This window comes from Harpia harpyja, chromosome 14, assembly GCF_026419915.1.
Source record: "Harpia harpyja isolate bHarHar1 chromosome 14, bHarHar1 primary haplotype, whole genome shotgun sequence".
Lineage (NCBI taxonomy): Eukaryota > Metazoa > Chordata > Aves > Accipitriformes > Accipitridae > Harpia > Harpia harpyja.
Genome location: NC_068953.1, coordinates 22,922,093 through 22,944,157, shown reverse-complemented (window position 1 = coordinate 22,944,157; position 22,065 = coordinate 22,922,093). Strand labels below are relative to the sequence as shown.

The window sequence follows — 22,065 nt, the reverse complement described above, 5'->3', positions numbered from 1 at the left end:
TGAAGTCCTGCTGACTTACAATTACAGAGCGCTGAGCACAGCAATTTCCCAGCCATCAGTAGGAAAGAAAGTAAGATTTACACGTGGAAGGCAGCTGAGAAGTTGGAAGAGAGGAATGAAAAAGAAGGTGCTTCAAAGACATGCTGTTCCAAAGCTGCTGGGGCTAAAGCAGCAGGCTGAAATGGGGCTCCTGTTTGGCTTTCTACCACAGCAAGTGTGCAAAGGAGGCGAGTGCTCAGGATGGAGAGAAGCTTGGGGAGGATGGAAGCACTCACCCGCCCTCGCACGCTCCACGCCAGGCAGCTGCTGCCAGTCCCCGCTGTTTCAGGCCATGCAGCTGATTAAATATTGAACGGGTTTGGTTGCTGTTGCTTGAAAGCTTCTGTCTGGATGAAAATGAAGTTATGTGAGGACAAGTTTGTGCTGGTGCAATTAGTCTCTGTTTAAATACGGCTGACCATAAACAGACCAAAAATAGCTTTATGGGTTTTAACGTAAAGGCACCATTAGGACGTGAGTTTGGGTACTCCTTTTCAGAGCTAAGGTGTGGGAGAGCTCAGGGAGGGGGTATTGCAGATGGGGGTCAGGATGAGTTATCAGAGAGACCCTGTGGCATTCAGAAGCTGTTGTGGATGCTCAAAGCCTGGTTGATGGAAGCTAATGCCTGAGGTTTGCGTGTTCACACAGCAGCCTTGCTCCAGGCTCACCTCCCACACACCCCAGCACCCTGGGAGAGACGGTGGTGGATGGAGATGCAGGCAGAGAGAGGGGAGGGAGAAAGGATTTGTGGTGGGTTATAGGATCAGGCAGAGGCAGGAGGAGACTTGGGATTACAGGTAGGGGCCAAAAATGGATGGAGGGTTGACATTTCTGGGAGGCTGCTTATAAACAACAGGAGAGCTCTACAGAGAATGGGGCACTGGAGACCTCAAGGTACCTAAGCAGTGGAAAAAGGAAGCCAAGGGTGGAGGGATAAGGTCCTTTACGGACTAGCGGCACAGCCAAATCTCAAATATAAACAAGAAGAGTTGCTTTCAGGTGGACCATTTTTCTGCTCTCCAGCCAGGCCCAATGTTGCATTCTCATTTTCAGAGAGGATATGGAGGGCATTTTCCAGCTTGTTGGCTGTGCACAGTTTGGAGCCTCCTAAACTTTATGGCTTGGTGCCTTCCTCACAGAGCACCAAAGGGGCAAGCCTTCGTGGTCCCCATCAGTGGGTACTAGAGATTTCCAATCACTCTCCTGAGCTTTTGGGTAACCTGGGTAGTGGATGCACCCGCTGAGGTCCCAAAATCACTAGTAACACCCATTTGTGCTTTCATGGGTTTGTAAGCCCATGTGAGGATGCAGTGATTTTGGTCTCTCAGTGGGCTGTGTACTGCAGGGAGTGTCACAGCAGGCAGAGCAGCAGAGCTTGGCCCGAGACATTTAGTCACTTTGAGCAGTCAGAGAAGACACGTTTGAGCTGGAAAAGAAAGTTCCCTTCATTGTCTGAGCGTCCAAAATAGATGTTCAAATATTCTGTCCCGTGACCAAGGGAAAACTTTGGAAAAATCTCTCTGATCTGGTGAAGTATAAATATATCCAGAGAATAGTTATCTACCTGATTTTAATGTTGCTGTAATCTGAACAGATGCTGGATAGTTTGCCATCAAAGTACCAGGCCACCCAGCAGGCAAACAGGCCATCCAGCCTGGGGAAAAAGGACAAGCTGGGTAAATAGCTGCTGGTCCCACTGGGTCACGTAGAGGTTTGGGCAGAGAAAGGAGAAACAGCGTTTCCATCCTTCCTGCAAGGGGAATTTAGACCTTGCATTGGACTGCATTTGTTTTAATGTATAATCATCACTGAAAATTGGTTTCTGGTTGTCTTCATCTATAAATTCAGTCAAATCCGCCATAATTTTACTAAATATTTCTAGAGTCTGATGACAGCATCCTATGGTAGAGGAGTCCTGTAGAAACATCTGTGAGTAAACATACAAGCAAAGCTTTGCTTACTTGCAGCCTAAGTGAACTGGACAGTATTTGCTAAACCCAAGAAGGAATTTAGCAGCTAATTTTTTTCAATGGTCAGGAAAAAGGGATCATATTTACCTTTCTTGTTCAGTCTAAGGTGGTATGTCTGCAGCAGAATTTGCTGTTCACGTTTTCATTATTCTTTAGAGCTAATTGAAACTTGATTTCAAAAATTACATTAATCAGTTCAGCTTATAGTAGCCATTGATCAGTTCCTAAGTGTTTTTTAATGGTGTTACGTGACAATTGTTAATTGTACTTGATTAGAAGAACATGATCACGACAGGGCTGATGGATGGATTCTCAGCTGAGCAAATCTGGACTCATCTACAGCCCTGAGGTTCTGTTCCATAACATATTTGAAATCAAATTAAAAATCCTGACTGGTGTTATTAGAATGGGATGTGTGTTCATAGTGAAAGTCATTTGATATAATTTTGGCATCTTTTTTGTTCTTTCAGAGCATCTAGTGTAGCTGTTCAGTTTCAATTACTTTTTCCTAATTGTTATAAAAAAGTTGTCTTTGCACTGGGAAGACTTCCAAAACAAAATATTTCCTTTAACATTTAAAAATCAAATTCTGAAACAGATTTTTATTCCTACTAGATTTAGATAAGCCATTTGATTAAAAACCATCCAGAATTTCCATCTCCAGTGTACTGTAAAATGCAGGACCTGATAGTAGTTATTTAATTAACCATTGTTTGGGTTTTTTTATCTCACACCTGCTATAAAATAATACTATGATTTTGGCGTGCTTACAACATCTGAGACTGTGTGGCTCAGCAGAAGTGTGACACATAAGGAAGAAAAAGCAGTCTATTACATCTGTGCTACACAGGTTTTCCCTCAAGTGAGAAATAACGCAGGGTCTGCCAACCCCAAAAGTTGCAATAAAGCTCCCCAGGTAAACAGTTCAGTTCAGAACAGACTTTTCCCAGGGGTCTTGATCTCCTATGCATCTTCCATGCCCAGGACTAGTTCCTCTTTTGATGCTTTGTGAAGGCAGCAGCCTGGGGGCTGTGGGATGGGGGCTCAGGGCAGAAGCTGAGCCCTGCTGTGCACAACCTACTGCTCTCACCAAAAGGAGCTCTTTAACTCCCATGGAGGTTGTGGCACCTGAATTATAAAAGACAACTTTTGACTTCTTCCAATTAGCAGGTCTAGCTGTTGTTCAGCTTCTTCCTTGCTTTCATTGCCCCTTTCTTTCAGTTTAAAGTGCATGGGAGGGACTCACCGTGGAGGTATCTCTCCTGGATGGGAAAGGCTGTCGTGGAGGGATGGCTGTGGGAGTGATGGTGCAGGGCTTGGGTGGGTGCTTCAGTGGCTTTTCAACAGCAGCAAAATGAGCAGCTCCTCGCCCTGCCTTTACAGTGGGCTGGGTAGTGGCAGCTGGTGGATCCCTACCCTGTGGGGGTACAGGTGATAATGGAGCTGCTTCCCTGATTAACACTGACAGCCGCTGTTGAGTTAATTAATATAGGATGCTGGCAAAACGGCATTACTAATTTGTCCACAAATGCAGGTTGGAGCTGAGTGGGTTTGGGATGAATTTCTTCCCCACTGTTAGTGAAAATAATTTTCAAGATCTGTTTCAAAATGAGTGTTTGAGCAGGAGATGCTATGGCTGTTTCCACTGTGAGAGTCCATCACAAGATTCAATCTGCATGAGATTTCAGTGCAGAGTCTTCCTACCTGGCTTCATTTTGCATCCATCTGGCCCTGTTTGCTCATATCTGGACTGCCTTGCCCTTGCCAGCGGTAGTGATTCAGGTTTCATCTTCCCACTAGGAAGGGGAATCTTGCTTGCTCCAAGCAAGGGAGATCAGGTAAAGCATGAGAGGCTCCTGAAAGGTGTCTGGAAAGAATTCATTTACTGTCGTTGCAGAAGCAGAGGCTTGCTCTGACCAGCTGTGCATGGTTAAAGCACATAAAGGCAGAGATCTTTCAGGATACAGCTCACATGCAAAGGTCAGACAGGATCCACGAAGCCTTTAGTAGTTTCACAGGGAGCAATGATTCAGGTTTGTACACACTCAGACCATCCCAGTGAGCATGCCTGTCCTTGCAGCTGGAAAAGAGCTGTTAACAACGTTCATTACAATAGGAACCATTTAGGCATTGGCTTGTCTCCATGCTAAGATCTCTGCATCAGCAACCTTTGTTTCCTGCCAGTTCCAGGTAGACAGATATTTTCTTTGGGGGTGTTATGGAGACTGTAAATGGTTTGGATCAGGATATTGCATCTGTGCTGTGTCTGCTTTCATCAGATGCTCTTTCTAAAGGACATTGGAGATAACAGTCTTCTGAGTGGGGGATGGAAAAAAGGTGGAGTGAAATGGGAGAAAGGGTGAAAATGGGGTTGCTTGTTCAGTTACTGAGCATGGAGGAGGGTTTTTCTTTCTTTTTTTCCAGCAATTGCTGAGTCAAGTGTGCATATCAAAGTTTACTGAACAAGCCCTTTCTGCATCCTTATGCAAAACATTTCTTGCTTGAAGATGGAGCCAATTACCGTGCATGTATTTACCCAGCTCTAGGAGCCTGCCTAGCTCCTATCTATATTTCATGAGTCTCGACACTCCCTGAGGCTTGCCGCACTCTGCACTGCCTGCAGTGAAGAGCTTCTCAACTGCAAAAGCAACGATGACTCAAGAAAAACGCACAAACAGGTGAAGCTCCCTGGATTTACTTCCCCTGGCAGCCTTGGCCTTATCCCCTTGATGCTGGGTGGCATTTGGATACTCTTTCAGAGCCTGCCAGCAGTCCGGCACACGCAGTAGCCACCGGCTGGTGGTCAATCTACCTGCCATTGGGCTGATGTAGAAAACAAGCTGTTCCTCACACCCTATGCAAGTTGGTAGCCAATAACAGTACTGACCTTCCCTATCATGTTCTGGTGTCTTTTCCATCTTTAATTCATAGAAGGGTTAAAGCTCTCTTACATCTTCTGGCTCAGCTGTACAGTCAGTGCGGGGCTCACACTTCTGGGATACTGCCCATCAGTTTGTTCGCCTTTGATTTTCAGCAACCCCAGTGATGAGGTTTCTGTCTTTCCTCTTGAGAACCTCTCTCTCCTTCAGCCCCAGAAATACTGCTGTCAGAAAGCTTTGGTTAAACTTTAGTCTCAGTTTGAATTTCAGGCTTTCACATCTGCTGTAAATGCCCCAGCACCTGGCCAAGCTGCTCTCTCATTCAGTGTGACTGGGAATAGATCAGTAGGAATGCAGCACTCCAGCTCACTCTCCTGGTATACTCCCCATGCAAACGTAGGCAGCTCTGTTTGAGAAGTAGACAGCGTGGGGTTTTTTGACTTGTTGATTGCTTAGAAACTTTCCTTTTATTCCCAGTTGAAATGTCTTTCTGGCCAGTTCACACTCTCCTTGTTCTTGCATTCATGTTAGATTAGGAGCATTTTTCCATCCATTTTCTATTCCACTGCTCTCAGCACAGCTGGGTCCAGCTGGACAGTACGGACAGTCCCTTTACACTATCCAATGAAGCCAATGGGTTAATGTAAAAAAGAAGCTCCCCATGTCTCTTTGGAGAATATGCTCCTCCCCTCTGGTCAAAGAATGTTCATCCAAACATTTTATTCTCGAAAGAAAAAAGATCTGTTCTGGACAAATCAGAAACGTTTGAGAAGCAAGTATTTCCTTTTGTCCATTTTCACTGAAAATGACTGAATCCACTGCAGAATTCTGAATCTTTGGAGAAAACCTGCCAAATTTTGAAGAAAAATATTGACTGATATGAAGAAAAAGTTTATTAGCATCTCTTTTTTCATATGAAAGTAGACTATTTTTTGACCCTTCCTCCCTGCTTTATCTGCCTGAATGAAACAAACAGACAAGCAAGGAGCAGAAAACACTTCAGACTGATTTTTTTTTTTTTTTTTAATACTCAAGATTATTCCCCTAGTTTCTAGTAGATTCCTCATTTGCTGGGCTCTCTTAGTCAGCATCATGTGGAAGAAACAATGTCTGTTCCTATCAGCAGAGCTGTATTTTTAGAAGGAATGCAGAAAATAGAGGTAAGGCTGTATTTCTTCAAGTAATATGTGGGCTTTCCCATGGTGCTCCCCTTTTTTTCTTGTTTTGAATTTGCTTTAGGATTGAAATACTGTGAGTCTTGACTGGTATTTGAACCCAACTGTGCCTATGTGATTTTTTTATATTGCTTTTATTGCGGAAAGAACAAATGACACATCAGAGTTAAATCTTCAGTTGTTGATAGTGCAGCTTACTATTCTTCCAGTTGGGATCAAGCCAAAGGAATAATCATGTTTATCTATGCAATGCATATCTCTGAAATCTGCAGTTCACATTGCTCTGGGATGCAAACGCAGGTGATTTTATGACAGCTAATAACCGCTGTAATTAGGAACCTAATTAAGTATCCTCTGATCTTACCTTTCTCAGAGTCGATCAGCTCAGGGGGCTGACTTGGATTCTCCACCTCTCTCTTTACACAGTCTCATATAGCAAGTAAAGCATGGGTGATTTTTAGCACTCTCTGAAGTATTTAGATACTGTTCATCAGCATCCCAGAGCTCAGGGATGAATAGACCAGCAGCATGAGCCGATGTAGCTAGTAAGTTCCTACAAAGTATACTGAATGTGTTAAAAAAATAAATCGCACAGAATGACTGAGCTAGAAAGGAGCCAGGAAGGGCAGGAAAGCTTCACCACCTTCCAGCAGAGAAAGTCAGCAGTTCCTCAACCATCTGTAGCAGCGCAGCAGGCAATTTGTCAGGTTAGTGTTAAAATGACTCTGAGAAGGATCTAATCTGTGGCTGGGGGCAGGTGCTGAGGGTGCTGTACAGAAGGATCAGCAGTTCTGCCTTCACTTGGCAGCCAGGGTTACTCTACCAGAAGAAATCCGCGCTGTCCATGAGCCAAGGGAGCTCTCTGCACGATGTCATGCTGCAGGGGAACCCCTTGCTGCAGAGACCATAGGCAGTGCTTCCCTCCTGCAAAGCATACGAGATGGGAGAAGCAAAAAGAAAAGTCAGGCAAAAATTCCCTGCCTGTACTGGGGCCTGTGTGACCTCGGACTGGCTCTCAGGGAGAGGCGGGTATCCTGAATGAGCTGGGCAAAAGTGGCTGTCGATCTGTAGGAACAGCACTGCGGCACCCTTGGGATTATAGTGGGCAAATATCAGGGATTAATTTGGGTTCACGAAGCCCCGCTATGTTTTGCAATCCTCTGTACTGAACAGCACACTTGTGCTGGCCACCTCTATCTGGCCACAGAGAAGTTCCCTCAGACTTTGTAACAGTCAGACACATAGCAGCAGACTGGGGACCCTCAGAGAGAAACCTTTTCTCAGTTTCCATCAAGTGAGGAGACTAATTTCTAAGAGATCAGGTGAAGTTATTTCCCAGAGAAAATCCTGCTCATCTCACAGTAAAATTTCAAGGTACACTGTTAGCAAACAGGAAATGTCTGCAATGTTCTCAACTCTGCATCAAACTCTGGTACCCCAAATTCAGGCACTGTGCAGCTGGTGCTGAACAGACACCTTCTGCAGAGCCTGGATCTCCACCAGACTTGGAAGGAGAGTCTTGATGAGGGCAGTTGGGCAGGTGAACACTTAGGAAGCAGGTAAAGCTGTTACCTGCACTCTGTAGAGGATGGTCACTGCTTTTAGACACCAACTTTTACTAGAGAAATGACCTTACAAAAACCAAAAAAACTGTGATGGGCCAAATGCCTTAACTGGAGGATGTTGTGTCTGGCTCGGGTTAGTTTGGAGGTGTAGTGTGGGTTGGCCTGTTTTTTACTCTCTAGCCCTGTGGAAAAAATATTATATCTGGACCCTATGTGGTGGTGAACAGACTTGCACAGCAGTGCATGACAATGGAAAGCAGTGAGCTGTGAATAACCATGTGTCTTATCGGGGCAGCTGTGGCATGTGGCCCATGAGTGCCTCCACTAAGGGCCATGGGCCAGTCCTGGAGGAAAGTCTGGGCGCCAGCACTGCAAAGCATGGAGGTCTGGGCAGGGCCCAGCCGCAGTCATGGTTTATTAGTAACTATGGAAGCCTCCACTATCCAAGGCATGTCTGACCCTCTGCTTCTCTACAGGGAAGCGAGAAATGTGTTTTATTTGGAAATAAAAGATCCTTCCACAGACCAGTTTTAAAACCCATCTCATCCCAGTCACAGCAGCAAACCCATTTACTGTTGAATAGAGGCAGGCAGCGCTTGGCCCTCTTCCAGCACTGAGCTTAAAACACAACATGCAAGTCAATGCCTTTTCCTCACAGCTCTGTGCCAATCTCTAGATCCATTTGTAGTTCTCATGCGCACAGGAACTGCAGAGACTCAGAGATGTCCTTGTTCCATATTCATTACCTGGATTCCTTGCATCTGCACCTCACAGGAGAAAGCTAACGAGTGAATTTAGTGTTCAGGCAAAGCACCAACTTTACAGCCCTGAAAACCAACCTCCTCTACAGCACAAGCATACCAGTTTTCCCAAGCAACAGCCTTTTGGCTGGCCTTGTCCAGCTGAGATAGATACAACATTGTCTGCCTCTGTTCCCAAGCATCTCACAGCATATTTGGGAGGTAGAAAGCACTCTGTCCCGTTCCCCAAATGGGAAATAGAGGCAGAGACAGCAGTCACACAGAGCCTTACAAAAATTCTGTTGCAGAGAAAGAACTTTCTATATAAAATGTCAAAAATTGACATGTTAATCATGGGTCCATATTCCTCTTCCTACCATCACTTCCCTCCAGGGACCTCATGCAAGCAAGAGGGGAAGTGGTCAGCTCTTGCCCCTTCTGCTTAGCTTGCAGTGAGAGGATCTGTTACTGCAGGCTTGACACTGTGCGCTTCAGTGCTCTGGCTGCTTATTCCTGGGTAACCAGAAAGATTTTGCATTTGTCACTAAAGCGTCATCAGAAAGCTGTCTTTTTCCCTAGCCAGTCTGGGTTAGATGAAAGGCTTGATATCCACTCACCATCTGCGGGCCATTCCCTGGCTCCCCGTAAAGTAAGTCTGATGTTACACTTTGATAAATAACTTTTGATCATCGTCTCCTTCTTGCCAGTTTCTCCACCTGGGATATTCTATCCTCTTTCCCCTGAAGAGGCACTAGCATGATCTGCCTTGAAGTATTCGTTATCCCCTTGAAATTTGCCAGCTAATCCCCCCAGGCTCATCATCTGGAGGACACCTGCTCTCACACTCCATTTCTTTCCTGCCTTCTCCTGTATGTCACCCAGGATTCCTGCTTCGAGCAAAAGTCTTGAATTTATTTTTTCTTAGGTTTACTCAGGGTGTGATAGACTGTACTTCTCTTTTCCCCCTCGGGAGCAGGAGCCATTTGCTGTGATAATGTTATCTTCTGGTGTCATTTTTGTGTGAATAGTCCCAATGTAGCTGGTCAAGGGAAAACCATTTCACAACCTTCCTGTTACTGCTACCCAGGATCCACTACCCAAGGAACCCTCTAGCCTGGGATCCCCTCTCTGACAGTGGACACCAGCAAATACATCCAAGAAACTCAGTGGACAGTTACAGAATAGCCTACACCAGAGTGAAGTGCCCTTGATGTTCACCCGATGTCTTGAAGAAGAACAACTTATTTCTCCCAGTAGAAAAAAAAGGTTGTAGAAACTCAAATGAGACTTATGTTCCCCTTTCTCTTAAATACATCCAGTCCCCTCCTTCAATGTTGCCAAGGCCTTGCCTTTTATTCCCAGGAGCCCCACAGGTTAGTGTGTAGGTAGGGATTTCCTTGTGCAGGATTTCAATCTCTTGCTTTTCAAATTGCCTGAATGTCCCTTTGTTTCCTATTATGAGACAAGTCCATCTCATTTACATTTTTAGGACAAAGAGACTCATTTTTTTTCCTTTTCTTCCCTATTGCAAGAAATAATTTTCATGTCCCAGAGCATGCCTGGAAACAGAGCCCACACAAGGGGTAAGGAAGGCAGATACTGAGTGGAGACCCCTTAGCAAGCCTGCTGCCTTGTCATGCCTTCCCTTCCACCCAACACGGGGCTCAGGTGAGTGCTGATCTGGCAGCTGCTTGACCACCAGTGCCATCTGCCAGCAGGTGACTTCACCCAGTCCCAGGAAGATGTCTTGCAGAAGCGTTGCCAACTGACTTTGGGTTGAAGGGAGGAATGAAAATAGAGCTCTGCGCAGTGGTGCAGGACGTGATCTCTAAAGCTAGGTGGGGATGAATAGCATCAACAGTAGGAGTAAGTGTGATCAACACATTTCAGACTGCACTGGGCTGCAGACTCTGCCAAATTCAGGAGTTCCCTTATGAGTACTGGGGAAAGCAGGAGCCAGAGGAAAGCCCGTGCTCTCTGATCCCACTCGTCTGCTCATCAGAAGCCAGGTGGAGGGACGCTGCTGTGGGGACAGTTGGCAATAGGTGAACTCGAAGCCCAAATCCTGGCAGGCAGTCCCTACCATGCTTTTCAAGAGTAGCTTTCCATGCTCTTTAAGGCCCGTTGTGCCTGGCTCTGCAGCATACAGAGCATGGCCAGCTCTCCTAAATCACAAGACTATCAAAATGACAGTCAAAATGATGGGCAGTCAGAATGGCCCTGAGGAGCCTGGCGAGGTTTGATCTCAGTGTGTCAGGACATGGACTGGAAGCTGGGTAATAACATGCTGACAGATGAAATCCTCAGAAGGGGCCAAGTGCAGCTGCCCACCGCAATCCCACAAGACGCTTGCTGACAAGAAGAGCCATGCTCCAGCTGAGGTTTAGAGAGGCATGAAGGGGAGAGGGTGTCCCGGTGCCAAATAACGTTTTTGCAAGCAGGCTAAGGAGAAGTGGAGAATAGCCAACTGTGTGGGAGCAGACAGCCGCTGAAGAGGCACAGACTTGAGTCCTGCCTGTTGGTGACATGCACCAGGGCACATGGTGGCAGCAGCATTGGGATGCACCATGTCCCTGACTCCCAAAAGGGAGAAAGATGTTGAGTTCCTCAAGGCTTAAATCTTGCTAAAAGCCATGTTCCTCCATTATACTCACTTCCAGGGAGATTGCAGCTGGAATTTCTGCTGTACAGTCCCTTGGCAGGCTTGAGCTGGGTCAAAGAGACTGGGCTTTGGGAGGGAGTAGAGGGATTCCCCTCATTTCAGTATCTGCTGGAAGGATCACGCTTAGACCAGGGACAATGAGGACCAGTCCCCAGGTCACAAGACCCCTGCTCTCCCCAGCTGTCAGAGCAGCTCCTTTGCATGGGGACACCAGAGTTTCAGGATCTCTTTCCATTGCCTTTCCATTTTTAGGGAGTCTGATGACTATTAGTGTCTTCAGCACGTCTCCTTTGGGTAGAGCTGAAATAAGAGGAACGGAAGGACAGCTATGAAACAGGCTGGAAGTATTATTGATTCTGATTAGAAACAGCACATTGGAGGTCATTCACAGGAGACTCCATCCTTGCAAGGACAATTTCAAGATCACAGTGGTTTTGGCAAGGACAATCTGAAGTCCAGAAAGTTGAACTTTTGAGCTCTCCATCAGTGGTTACAAGTTTCACTTTTCAGTTATGCATGTATTTTCCCTAGAGAAAGTAAGTTACTACAGCTATTTTGCAGACAAGGAACTAAGCCTAAGAGTAACTAAATGTCTTCTCTAAGCTTAATTGAGCCATTTGTAGCATTACAGGAAACTGTATGGAGTTCGTGATGCTGCCCAAAACATTAAGCCATCTTTCCTCTAACCAAACCTGTCTAAGTCCTGACAAATGGTTGCATAGGCATGCATTTCTCAAACTGTTTTCTTACTCCTTTCATATTTTACAGAGGATTACAGGTAAAACATAAGCAGAAGTAGCATGAATTCAACTCTCCTGGCATAAATTACACTGACGGCAATTTGACTTTAACTCCCATCTGTACTGTCATGCCCCTACCCACAAGCATGAGTCACACTAAGCAATAAATAATAGCTAAATCCTTATTCTGCCTTGACAGGTGATTTTGAGGATTTTCTCTCTGCGTACACATGAGTTATGGTGCTACAGCCTGATGATGTATTATAGCTATTAATTTTGGGAGATGAAGCTTTTTCATCATTAATGTCCAACCTGAACGCAGGAATTTATTAGGCTGTTTGGGAGGCAAATGCATACACTTCTCACCGCTATGAAGCGGTAAGCCTAATGGTTTGGGGTTTTTTCCTCCCTTTTACTGGTTCAAGGCAACTTTAGTTTCCAAGACTGGGTACTCCAGCTGCTGTTATGCCTTCTCCTCTCTCTTCCTTTCTGACCTTCACCCTCCCACCCCTTGCTTGTCCTATCTCCTTTGGTATATCTCGTGCTCTGCTGTTGCTTTCTCTCATTCTTTGGCTCCTGCACTATCTGCTCCTTGTTTCAGTGGTTTCCTCCTTTCCTCCTCTTCCTTTCTTATTCAGCTGAGGCACAAGCATCATTTCAGAAGACTGTGAGACAGTAGATCACCCATGGCATAGCTGAGAACCACATGACTTTGGGTGGTCAAGATACCGCCCAAGGTTAAGGCTCTGTGTAAAAGAGCTGCTTTTGCGAAGAGCTATCCTAAAGACTCCTGCAGGAACAAGAAAGGAATATGGGGTGCTTGGGAAAAAACACTGCCAAGCAACCCACCTTTCCATAACATTAGGGGACCCACTATATGTGCTCAAATTAGCCATACTCCTCTTCTACTGTGTAGTGCAAAAAACCTGCCAGGGGCTCTTTTGAGTTGAAAGTCTCCATATGGGTATAAAACATAAGTATAAATGTAGCGTTGCTATAAGTGAGGTCTTATGTTACTGTTAAGTCAGTGCCAACATATTCCAGGCCCTATGGCAATTTTAGCTTGTGCATCTAGTCAATGGAAAAAAAAAAAAAAAATCTATTTTTGTGATTCTCTGAAACATGCTTGTTTCAAAAGCAGGTTTTTCAAAGATCTGGGAATCTGAGATATCCAAGGTGCAGTCTCCCAGCTAAGACAGGCTTTGCAAATTGCCTTCTTACAGATGAAAACATCACTTTGCGGGTATGTTTTGTTTGTGCTGCAGTGATATATGTGATGCACATAGTGAATTTGATAACCAGCTAACGGAATCTGTTGAATGACCATGGATGCTACGAAGTTCAGGTCTCTTCAGTAGTGTTTCACATCCAAAAAATGGTAAAACTAATCAAAATGCTATGAAAATGGATGGAGCAAAAGCAATTGCTCCCGTATTTTCCCTGCTACATAAACTTGAAAGGAGTCTCAGAGTGAACATCTCTTTAAATCTGCTGCTGCTTGCACTTGTATTTCTCCACAGGCAAGGTGCATAACGAACAGTGCATTTGCAATTTTGAAAGCTCTTGTGGCCAGAAAACAATTGTGTTGGAGGGCTTACATGAAATTACACAAAGAAGAAAGAGGCTGAATTTAGTTTGAGAACCACCCCTCTTATTTGATCTCAGTCTTAGCATCGTAATAACTGTGCTCCTCAGACCTGATTGTTGAGCAGCCCCAAAGGGAAACATAAGTATCAAACCTATTAAAAAGTATGATGGAAGCATAAGGTTCTCTGCAAATGCGACAGGCTGTGGCAAGGGGGATTTCTTGGAATGAGCCTGAATTCTGGCATGGCCAGTGCTTGGTATGCTTCACTGGAGCTGGCAAGCCACTGTCTCTAGAGACTGATGCCTGAGCATCCCAGGCTGTGAAAGAACTGCTCCTGACAGCAGGAACAGTTCCCTGGGAGGGATCTCCTGGTGGAGATCTCTCAGCCTGTGGAAATGTGTCTGGTAGACACCTTTCTTAGCACACTCCAATATCGTGGTGGAAAACAGGAGACAACCACACTGCAAGGGCTGCTGTGAGGTACATTAAATGATTTGTCCTTCTGTCTCCAGTTTGTGGGGAGGTTCATTGGTCCCCCAGCAATAGGAAGGTGATCACGGACAATAACTGACGATGCTCTTCAGTAACTGAAACACTGCAGTCATTTCCCATTTGAGATGAGATAGGAGATGAGGAGGCACCGCATCCTGGCCACAGCAGTGTGGTAACTGTGCAAAGAGTGATTTTGTGGCACAACACACTGAAGACCCTTTGACTGCATGGCGCCAAAGGAGAGGGGGAGTTTCAGGCTTCAGCAAGGCAGAAAGGTGGGAAGGACAAGAGCAGGGAGTGCTGGGGGGGGAACAGACCTTGACACTGCTCTATTAGCTAGAGGCAGGAGAAAGAATGAGGTATTTAATAAAGATACTTGCTCAAATAAAATCCCTTCTGAAAGGAAGCAGTATTTAGAAATCACTCAGGGTTGTGTCTGGTTTAATGACTCTGCCACTGCAGCAAATCTATTCATCACAGCCATGTATTAATGAATTAGTTAATTAAGTGGCTCATTATTTAATAACACAGGTTGCAAGTGTGATGAAATAAAAGACCCCTTTGCAGTTAGAGGCACATCTTTGCCAATAAGCTAAGCAGTTCATAGTTAATCAGGCATGTTTGCTGTCTGACACAGGCAGAATTTGCTGAATTACAGGCAGTTTATCTTCAAGGTTATTGCTTACACTCATCTCTGGGAGCTTGTCAGGACCTCCAAGCCCAGTAAGGTTAGACCTAATAAGCTGTCTGAAGGCAAACACACGTAGAAACGCTCAAACTCATTAGACAGCACCAGGGCACCGTTGTTTCCGAATCAACACTAAATTACCGATTGGTTTATACTGTCAGGTGCAATGCTGATAAAGAGGTTGGTTTATTAATAAGCAGTAAGGCCTCAAAGACTCTAGCTCTCTATGATATTTAAAAAGACAAAGACATAACAGAAACATGTGCTGGATGTTTGGCACTGATATAACTTCCCCAGGTGATCTTGGGAAAAGCTTCTTGATTTATATCTACATTGAGACACCTTTGAGTATTCCTTGGTATCCAGGTCAGGGTTTGTGCCTCAGCTCCACATTAGGAAAAGATTTGTGGGGCAGCAATGCTCACCCTTATCTTGGTCATCAAGTCAAAGATAGCTGGGTGTGAAAGTTGGAAGGAGGCCTTAGCCTGCTGGCCTACAGGTGCCCTGGGAGCATGGGACACAGCACACAGCATTTCCATTTCAATGCTCAGATGAAGTTTTAGTCTCTCTACCTCGGGTCATGATATGCAAAACGAACCTAAGAACTTTTCCCAGCCTTTCATGGGAGCTGTGAGCACTGTAGGCTGCTTAGGTACTATGATAATGGGAGAGGAGGAAAAGAGGGAATCGATATCTAGGAAAAGTTTAGAGACTGTGAGTGTTTTCTCAGCTAAATGATTGTTAGTCTCAATAAGATGGCCGAATTCCAGTTCAGGCATATGCATTTCTAAGTTTTCTTTGGGTAAATTATCATCTCCACAAAACTTTGGCACTTAAAACCAGACACTCCTCTCCCACTAGTCCTCCTGCTGTAATTCACCCCCATCCTCCATGGTTTTGTTCTTTTCCCCTTCACCACCTCCCTTCTGACTAAGCTCCCGGCTGTGATTTCTCCCTGCTTTTGCTCCTTGAAGCAAGTCTGTTCATTATTTATTAGCTACCATACTCTTATACCATCTGTCTCAACTCATTATCCATATTCAGCTTGTCAAATTGACCTTTTATGGCCTTTCTCTGGAATCCTAATGTGTAGTCTGTCCCTCCTTATATAGCTTTGTGCTGCTAAGCCATTGCTTTCCAACTCCTACTGTTAAACATTCCTCTATATCTCACGAACACCCAACTTTCTAGTCTGTGTCCTTAACTTCAGAAAAGCTGTTTATTCTGCTTGACTGATGCTTGTTCCTTATTTCATCTGCTACACATTCACTGCCAGCTTGCTGCAGCACATACTGTCTTCAATATGACCTTTAAAGCATCTGCACCAACAGAATATCAGGTTTTAAGATATAATCTCCCTTTATCAATTTGGGGGACTTTCTGTCCCTGAGTTCATAACATAACATAGTGGATTACAAGTTAAATTCAGCCCATAGCCACTTTGCTGTGACAGTCACCACCACATAAGGCAATGGCATTTTAGTGCCTGATGTGCTAGAAACTAGAAATCTCCCCCAGTGAGCTCAGGACGGGTTAGTATGAAAAAGTGTAACGGCATTAGAGCAGTACAGCCAGATTCTTAACATAAATCAGGATAGTTCAATCAAACACAACTGAACAATTCGTGGTCATACCACGTCCAGCTCTGCCCCCAAATTCATGAGCTATTGTAAATGCTTCATCTTCAAACATTATGGCTTCTCTTCACAGAAAAATGTGTTGCTGTAGCAAAGTAATGCAGGACTCTAGGATCAGATTACACAGTAGGTATTTTGTCGTGGTGGAACAAAACATACACAGTATGCACCTACACAGAAATGCATAAAAACCACTACAGATCAATAGAGATTATCCAGAGACTGTAAGCTGACTTAAGTTCAATAGACTCTGTAGCAGAGAATTTTGAACTAAAATGCTTTCTCTGTTAAATAATTAATTTGATCTGCTGGTAACACACTAAATTGCTTCAGCTCTGTTTTCACTGCATTTCTCAATATACCAGGGCTGCATCAGCACCAATCTTCTTCCAATCTACAGTGTGGGAAAAGTGAATAAATGAGTCCTGTCCCAGAGACCCCAGCCACCTCTTAGAGCAAATCAATGATTTTTACACCAAACAGAGGACTTTTGCTCCACATGTCCTACCCATGCTGCAGGGGAGCAATCATTAGGTGCCATCTGTACTGCTGAAAGCCAGTTCTTTGAACCAGATGATTTCAAGTCAATGACTTTCAAATATCTTTCTCTTCTTTTCATTCACAGCTACTAATACAGAATCTGTGGCAAAGATAGCTTGCTTAATAAGCTCCATGGAGAGTTTCTGAACCTTACATATCTATCAAATAATTTCTTAATAAAAAAAGTCTCAGGAGAAACTTGTTTTTATCCTTAGTTTTCACTTAATGCAGCGCTTTCCTCTGAAGTGACAACAAAAGACACCTCTTCATCCAGAGTTCAAAGCAAACTCTTTTTAAGGTAGGCCCTGCTGCAGACTTTGATTTTTAAATCTCTTGTTGTCCAGACCCAGTTAGCTTTCTGTAAGTATTTGCAGCCACCGTTGATTGTTGTAGCCGTTAACACATAACTTTACGTCCGAAAACCATATATTGACCTGCCCACACATATAATCATGGTGTCTTTGGTAGCAAAGTAGCTCCTTTTTGCTTCTAGTTACCATGTCACTGATTAAGAAAACTAGAAAACTCACATACCCACCTTGATTTTTCTGAACAAGAGCAGAAAAGACACCTAAGAAATTACATCTGGAGCTGACATTGCTCCAGATGCAAGGGGTTTCCAGCCTGGGACTGTGATACAGTCCTCCCTCAAGAACGACTACGGTTTCTTTTGGACATTAATTGGAAGGACAAATTTTACTTCCAATCTTGTGAGACTGGAGAGGGAATGGGAGGAATCAGAATGAATTTTTTTCCTAGTAGTATATACAGCGCTCCCTTACCTGTCTACATTCATATATAAACTTGCATCCCAAGGGCTGACCTGTATTTCCAAAGAAGAGACCAGGTCTTCACCTGATTAAATCAAACTGATTCACCTGCCAGTGTTCAGATCTGAGAACATCCTACTGGAAATTACCCAGGGACACATTTCTCATCACCACCATCTGATTAGGTTATTTGATGGAAAGGCAAAGTAAGGGAAGCAACTGCTGAAGACCTGCAAGAGATGTGACCTGATACAATTACCCCCTTAAATAGCAGTCAATATTTTTTTTTTTTTTGAGTGATGCTCCCCACAGCCAACTTCTTCCAAAAGTGTTTTGTTGTCCTATGCTCTCAGACTTTTCTCCCTGTCTGTTTATTATTTTGGCAGTGAAATAGAATTGCAAAAAGTCAAGCAAGAATTAGTAAGGATTAGGGCTGAGCTCTAAGAGAGATGGCCTGAGATGGGTTTATAATCCTTAGATGTGAAGGCGAGAGCTGCTGTTATTACTAAGCAGTAGGTGTCATTCGTTTTCCACAGTTTGTGGATCAATAATATGTCAGGGCTTCCATCCTTCCCTGGCCATTTCCCCCTTTATTCTGAGCACAGTTTGGACCATTAATCCCCATTCTTACTCCTTGACTTCTGATTTCACTTGGTTTCTACCTCTCTGCATTAGAAGCCCCCTCATTTCCTTTTTTCTAACTTCACTCGTATATATTCTCTCCAGATCTTACCGCTTTTCCCTCTGCAGGATCCTTGCCAAGAATCTAGCCTTGCCATCTGTCCAGAAAAATGATGATACTGCTCAGCTTTCTTCTGGATGTTGAATTGTGTGGCTGCAGCAGTAATGTTAATGTTAGCAAAAAAAGAATAATCAGAGCCCTATGGAAGAAAAGCTTTTTTCTGCCTCACAGCACAGAGGTCAGATACTTTTATTCATATGCACATAACTAGCAGGATTACTTTTCCTATATTATATTTCTCTATATTGCCGCCTTAAAGATGCACCTGAGATAATATTATATCCATGAGAGTAAAATTGGAGAGTTTCTGATGCAATTTTTGTTGATAAGAAAATGCCAGTTTTTCAAAACCTGAATTATTTAGGGGGAAAAAAATTAGTTTCAACAAATGTTTTTAATAAAAAATGGATCAAGTAGCTGACACATTGGCATTTCTTAAATTAAATGTTTGTTTTTCAGTTTAAAAGAACTCTCCCTGAACCTGCTTTTTTTTTTGTGTGCCAATGAAAAGGGCAACCTTTTACAGTATAAGAAGAAACATTTTTAATGGACCTGATCTGAAAGTATTCTTTTTGTGAATTATGGGGTTACAGACTAATCTTTTAGAATTATTTTTTATTTTATTATTTATACTGGTTGGAAAGAGGGAAAGTTTCAAAATTCTCCTGAGGGAAAATAGCAGTTTTCTCAGTTAAAAAAAAAAAAAAAAAAAAGGCTAGACTGCAAGAGTTCAGTGAAAACCTGACAAGGACTCCAGGCAAAGCACTTACTTTTTCTGGGTCTCAGCTCTGAAGCAGGGAGCACAGGGACCTCTTTTCTCCCATTTCTGGTTTATTTAGGCTTTTAGGGGTACAAGTTGCCATCTATTCATATAACCACAGCTGCAAGGGGTTTGAGCAACCGATCTGCAATTCACACAAGAGGAAGGTTGTGCTGTTCCGATGTGCGGTCTGCAGGGACACAAAAATGCCAAGAAGCCAAGGGACAGACCCAAGGATGCTCAGCCTGCAGCACAGAGCAGTCCCCCAGGCACTGCAACACTTCACCTTTATCTAGCAGCATGGAGATCAGACCTTGCTACAGTACTCAGCCTGTCTAACAATATTTGTGTAATTGCTGACTGCCTGAAATCCAGGATGCTGCTCCCCTGGGAGCTGTGAGTTGTTAAGCATCTCAAAAATCTGGTGCTTCGTGTGTACAAATGGATCCATTAATTGCATCCTCATTAAAAGTCAGAGACTGGAACTTCACAAAAACCTATCTGCACCATTTCCTTTCTCCTTTCAGAGAGGAAAATTTCCTCTCAGGATTGTTTTTACAGTCAGCTTTGTGACTGCGGAGTGTCCTTATGGTCACTGTAGGATCTGGGCATCTTCCCATTGCTGCCAGAAGAAAGCAGCTCTGGGGTTGAGATGTTTTGCTAGAGGAGCTGCCCTTCAGGCAGAATATTAAACTGCTCTGCCATCAGTTTTACACGAATTATTCTGGGGAATGCTAAAGATCCCTTGAAAGCATTTTTATAGTGTCCCTGTACTGCTCCTTATCCTTAGCATTCATATAACCACTCCCTTCTGCTGTTGACTTTGAGAGTTTTCCCTTTCTGAGCATACAAAGGCAAAGAGAAGGATCTGGATGTCAGCTCCTAGCCTTGTCTCTCTCCCCACTGCGTACATACATGCACCCACGGCTCCCTTCAGCTCCAGCTGCCACAAAGCAACAACCTTACTCTCTTTTCCAGAAACTCCATCATGCCCCAAGGTTCAATAAAATTCATAAGAAATCACCTCTCCATAACTGCCCTGCTCACTAATTTGCTATAAGCTCTGTACTCTGCTAGGGCTCAGCTCTCTAACAAGCCCTGGACTCTCTTCATTTAGTGCCAAGTACAAGAAACTCACCCTTCTCTGCACCCCCTCCAAGCTCTGCTGCCCTTCAGCCCACATTTTATCAGGTGAGCATGCCAGGCAGCTCCCTTATATGCTCTTTCACAGCGGCAAATGCAGGTGTTTAGCTGTTCTTCTTAAAGGTCCCTTTTCCTAGAGTAGGTACTGTTTCTATTGTGAGTATATCCAAGACTTTAGGTTTCTATTTTAAGTTGCAGAGCTCAAATGACTGAATTCCTGGCTAAGTGTGCAATATCCGAGCTGACTAAGAGCTAAGGAGCGCAAGAAAACTGCAAGGTGAATAGCGTGTATTAGAGAGTTGCTGTTAAGTAAATTAGAGTGTGCAAGGTACAGGACTAAGTGAAGGATACTTGCTAGCATCAGGATAACTGATGTGATAGACTGGTGAGGAAATAAGTTTAAGGTAAATATGAAGCAGAATATAGAGGAAAAGCTATAGTGCAAAAATTGCTTAGAGGGAAAGAAAAAGCAAGGTAATGAATTGAGGAATAAGTATTGTGCTATGGAGAATTACAAGCAAGGAAAGGAATTGTGTTCCCAGGTACTTCAGGTTTTGGTGTCCAAACCTCAGTTTAATGGGTTACTTTGGGGAGACCCAGAATGAGGCTTTCCTGCCTCTGCCCCTCCCCCCCCGTAGACTCTGCCTTATGGAGCCTTACATTTGTCATGTGTTTAAATCTCGCTTGCATGTCTCAGAAAGGTAGCTGTCAATTTAAAAGGGCCCAAGGTTGTAATAGGCTCAATGTGATGTGTATATCTGTCTCAAGCTCTCATGCATCACTGTGAAGGGTAATTATAGCAAACCAAGCCTGCAATCTTCATGAGAAGTCATGATTTCACATCTAAATGCTAAATGGGGCTGCTAATATGAGTAAGTGCAGCTCAGCTTGAGTGAAAGGGTGTTAAAGAATCAGGTCTAGAGTGAATCAGCCTGTGCCTATGTGGCAATGAAAGGAAACAAGTAGTGTGAAGTATCAAAATAAAGCATTTAGGAGTCCTAACTTACAGCCTGCCTCAGGGCACTGCCCCTTCTCCTAGGGTGATCCCTTAAAATATCCATCCTACAAACGGAATGGGAACCTGGTGGCTGTTATTTGCCATGACCTTTTTTCTGAATTACGCATTCTTCCCGACACAGGTGGCTGCCACTGGTTTATGAGACTCATCAGCTCATGCCATTATTTCCTATGGTGCCCAAGATGTAAGTGATCCCATACGTTAAATAACAATCTCTGTGTATCAGTGAAAGAGCACGGATGTTTCAATAGGTCTTTTCTAAGTTTGTGATCTTCTTTGGTCCTGGTATTTTGGGAGGCAAAGAGCCCAGCTTCCAGCCCTGGCAGATTTTTAATAGAGAACAAAAAGATTTCCAGCACTTGGTCTTCAAGAACATACTTTTACCTTTTGAAAAAGCAGGTGTAATGCTAGGGGTAGGGTCTGTGGAGACCCGGAATCTGATCAATTCTGTTACTGTTCATTAGTGTTATTATTACTCCATTTCCTAACACAAGTTTTCAATCCACTTCTGTAGCAACCAGAAAGGGACAAATAAGGTGAGGTCACTGTGCTTCCTGCACAGACGTTTGAGGTCGCTTTGAAATATAACCTGCCAACACATGATATTTAAAGACTTACAAAGCAAGGCCTGAAGTTCCTTAGCTCATATTGTTCTTTTTTCTTAAAAAAAAAAAAAAAAAGCTCTTTCCCCTACTTTTCAAAAGAAAATATGTCTCTGTGGAACTACATTTTTACTGCCTTGGAGAACATGATGTTCAGTCATGACACAAATCTTTGTGTAATCAAGAAATTTACTTCAAGGCTGGGAGGTTCTGAGACTCAAAAGTGGTCTTGGATTTTTTAACCATTAGTGGTGACACTCCAGCATTGAAACAAGAGCTGTAGAACCCACTTAAGTGTGTCTGTTAGCTGTCAGA

The 22,065-nt window shown here is 43.9% G+C and overlaps 1 protein-coding gene across 5 annotated transcripts in view; it reads left to right on the top strand.

The window, feature by feature from the left end:
• Positions 1–22,065, top strand: part of SV2B (synaptic vesicle glycoprotein 2B) — a 69,458-nt gene that overhangs the window by 12,590 nt on the left and 34,803 nt on the right. The window contains exons 1-2 of one of the 5 annotated variants that reach the window (XM_052808375.1): positions 20,157–20,178; positions 21,270–21,332. The exons of 3 other annotated variants lie outside the window; for them this stretch is intronic. The gene's annotated coding sequence lies outside the window, so the exon portion shown is untranslated. Of the gene's footprint in view, positions 1–20,156; positions 20,179–21,269; positions 21,333–22,065 lie in introns of those variants that run through there. One more of the 5 variants, XM_052808373.1, reaches the window with a different exon arrangement.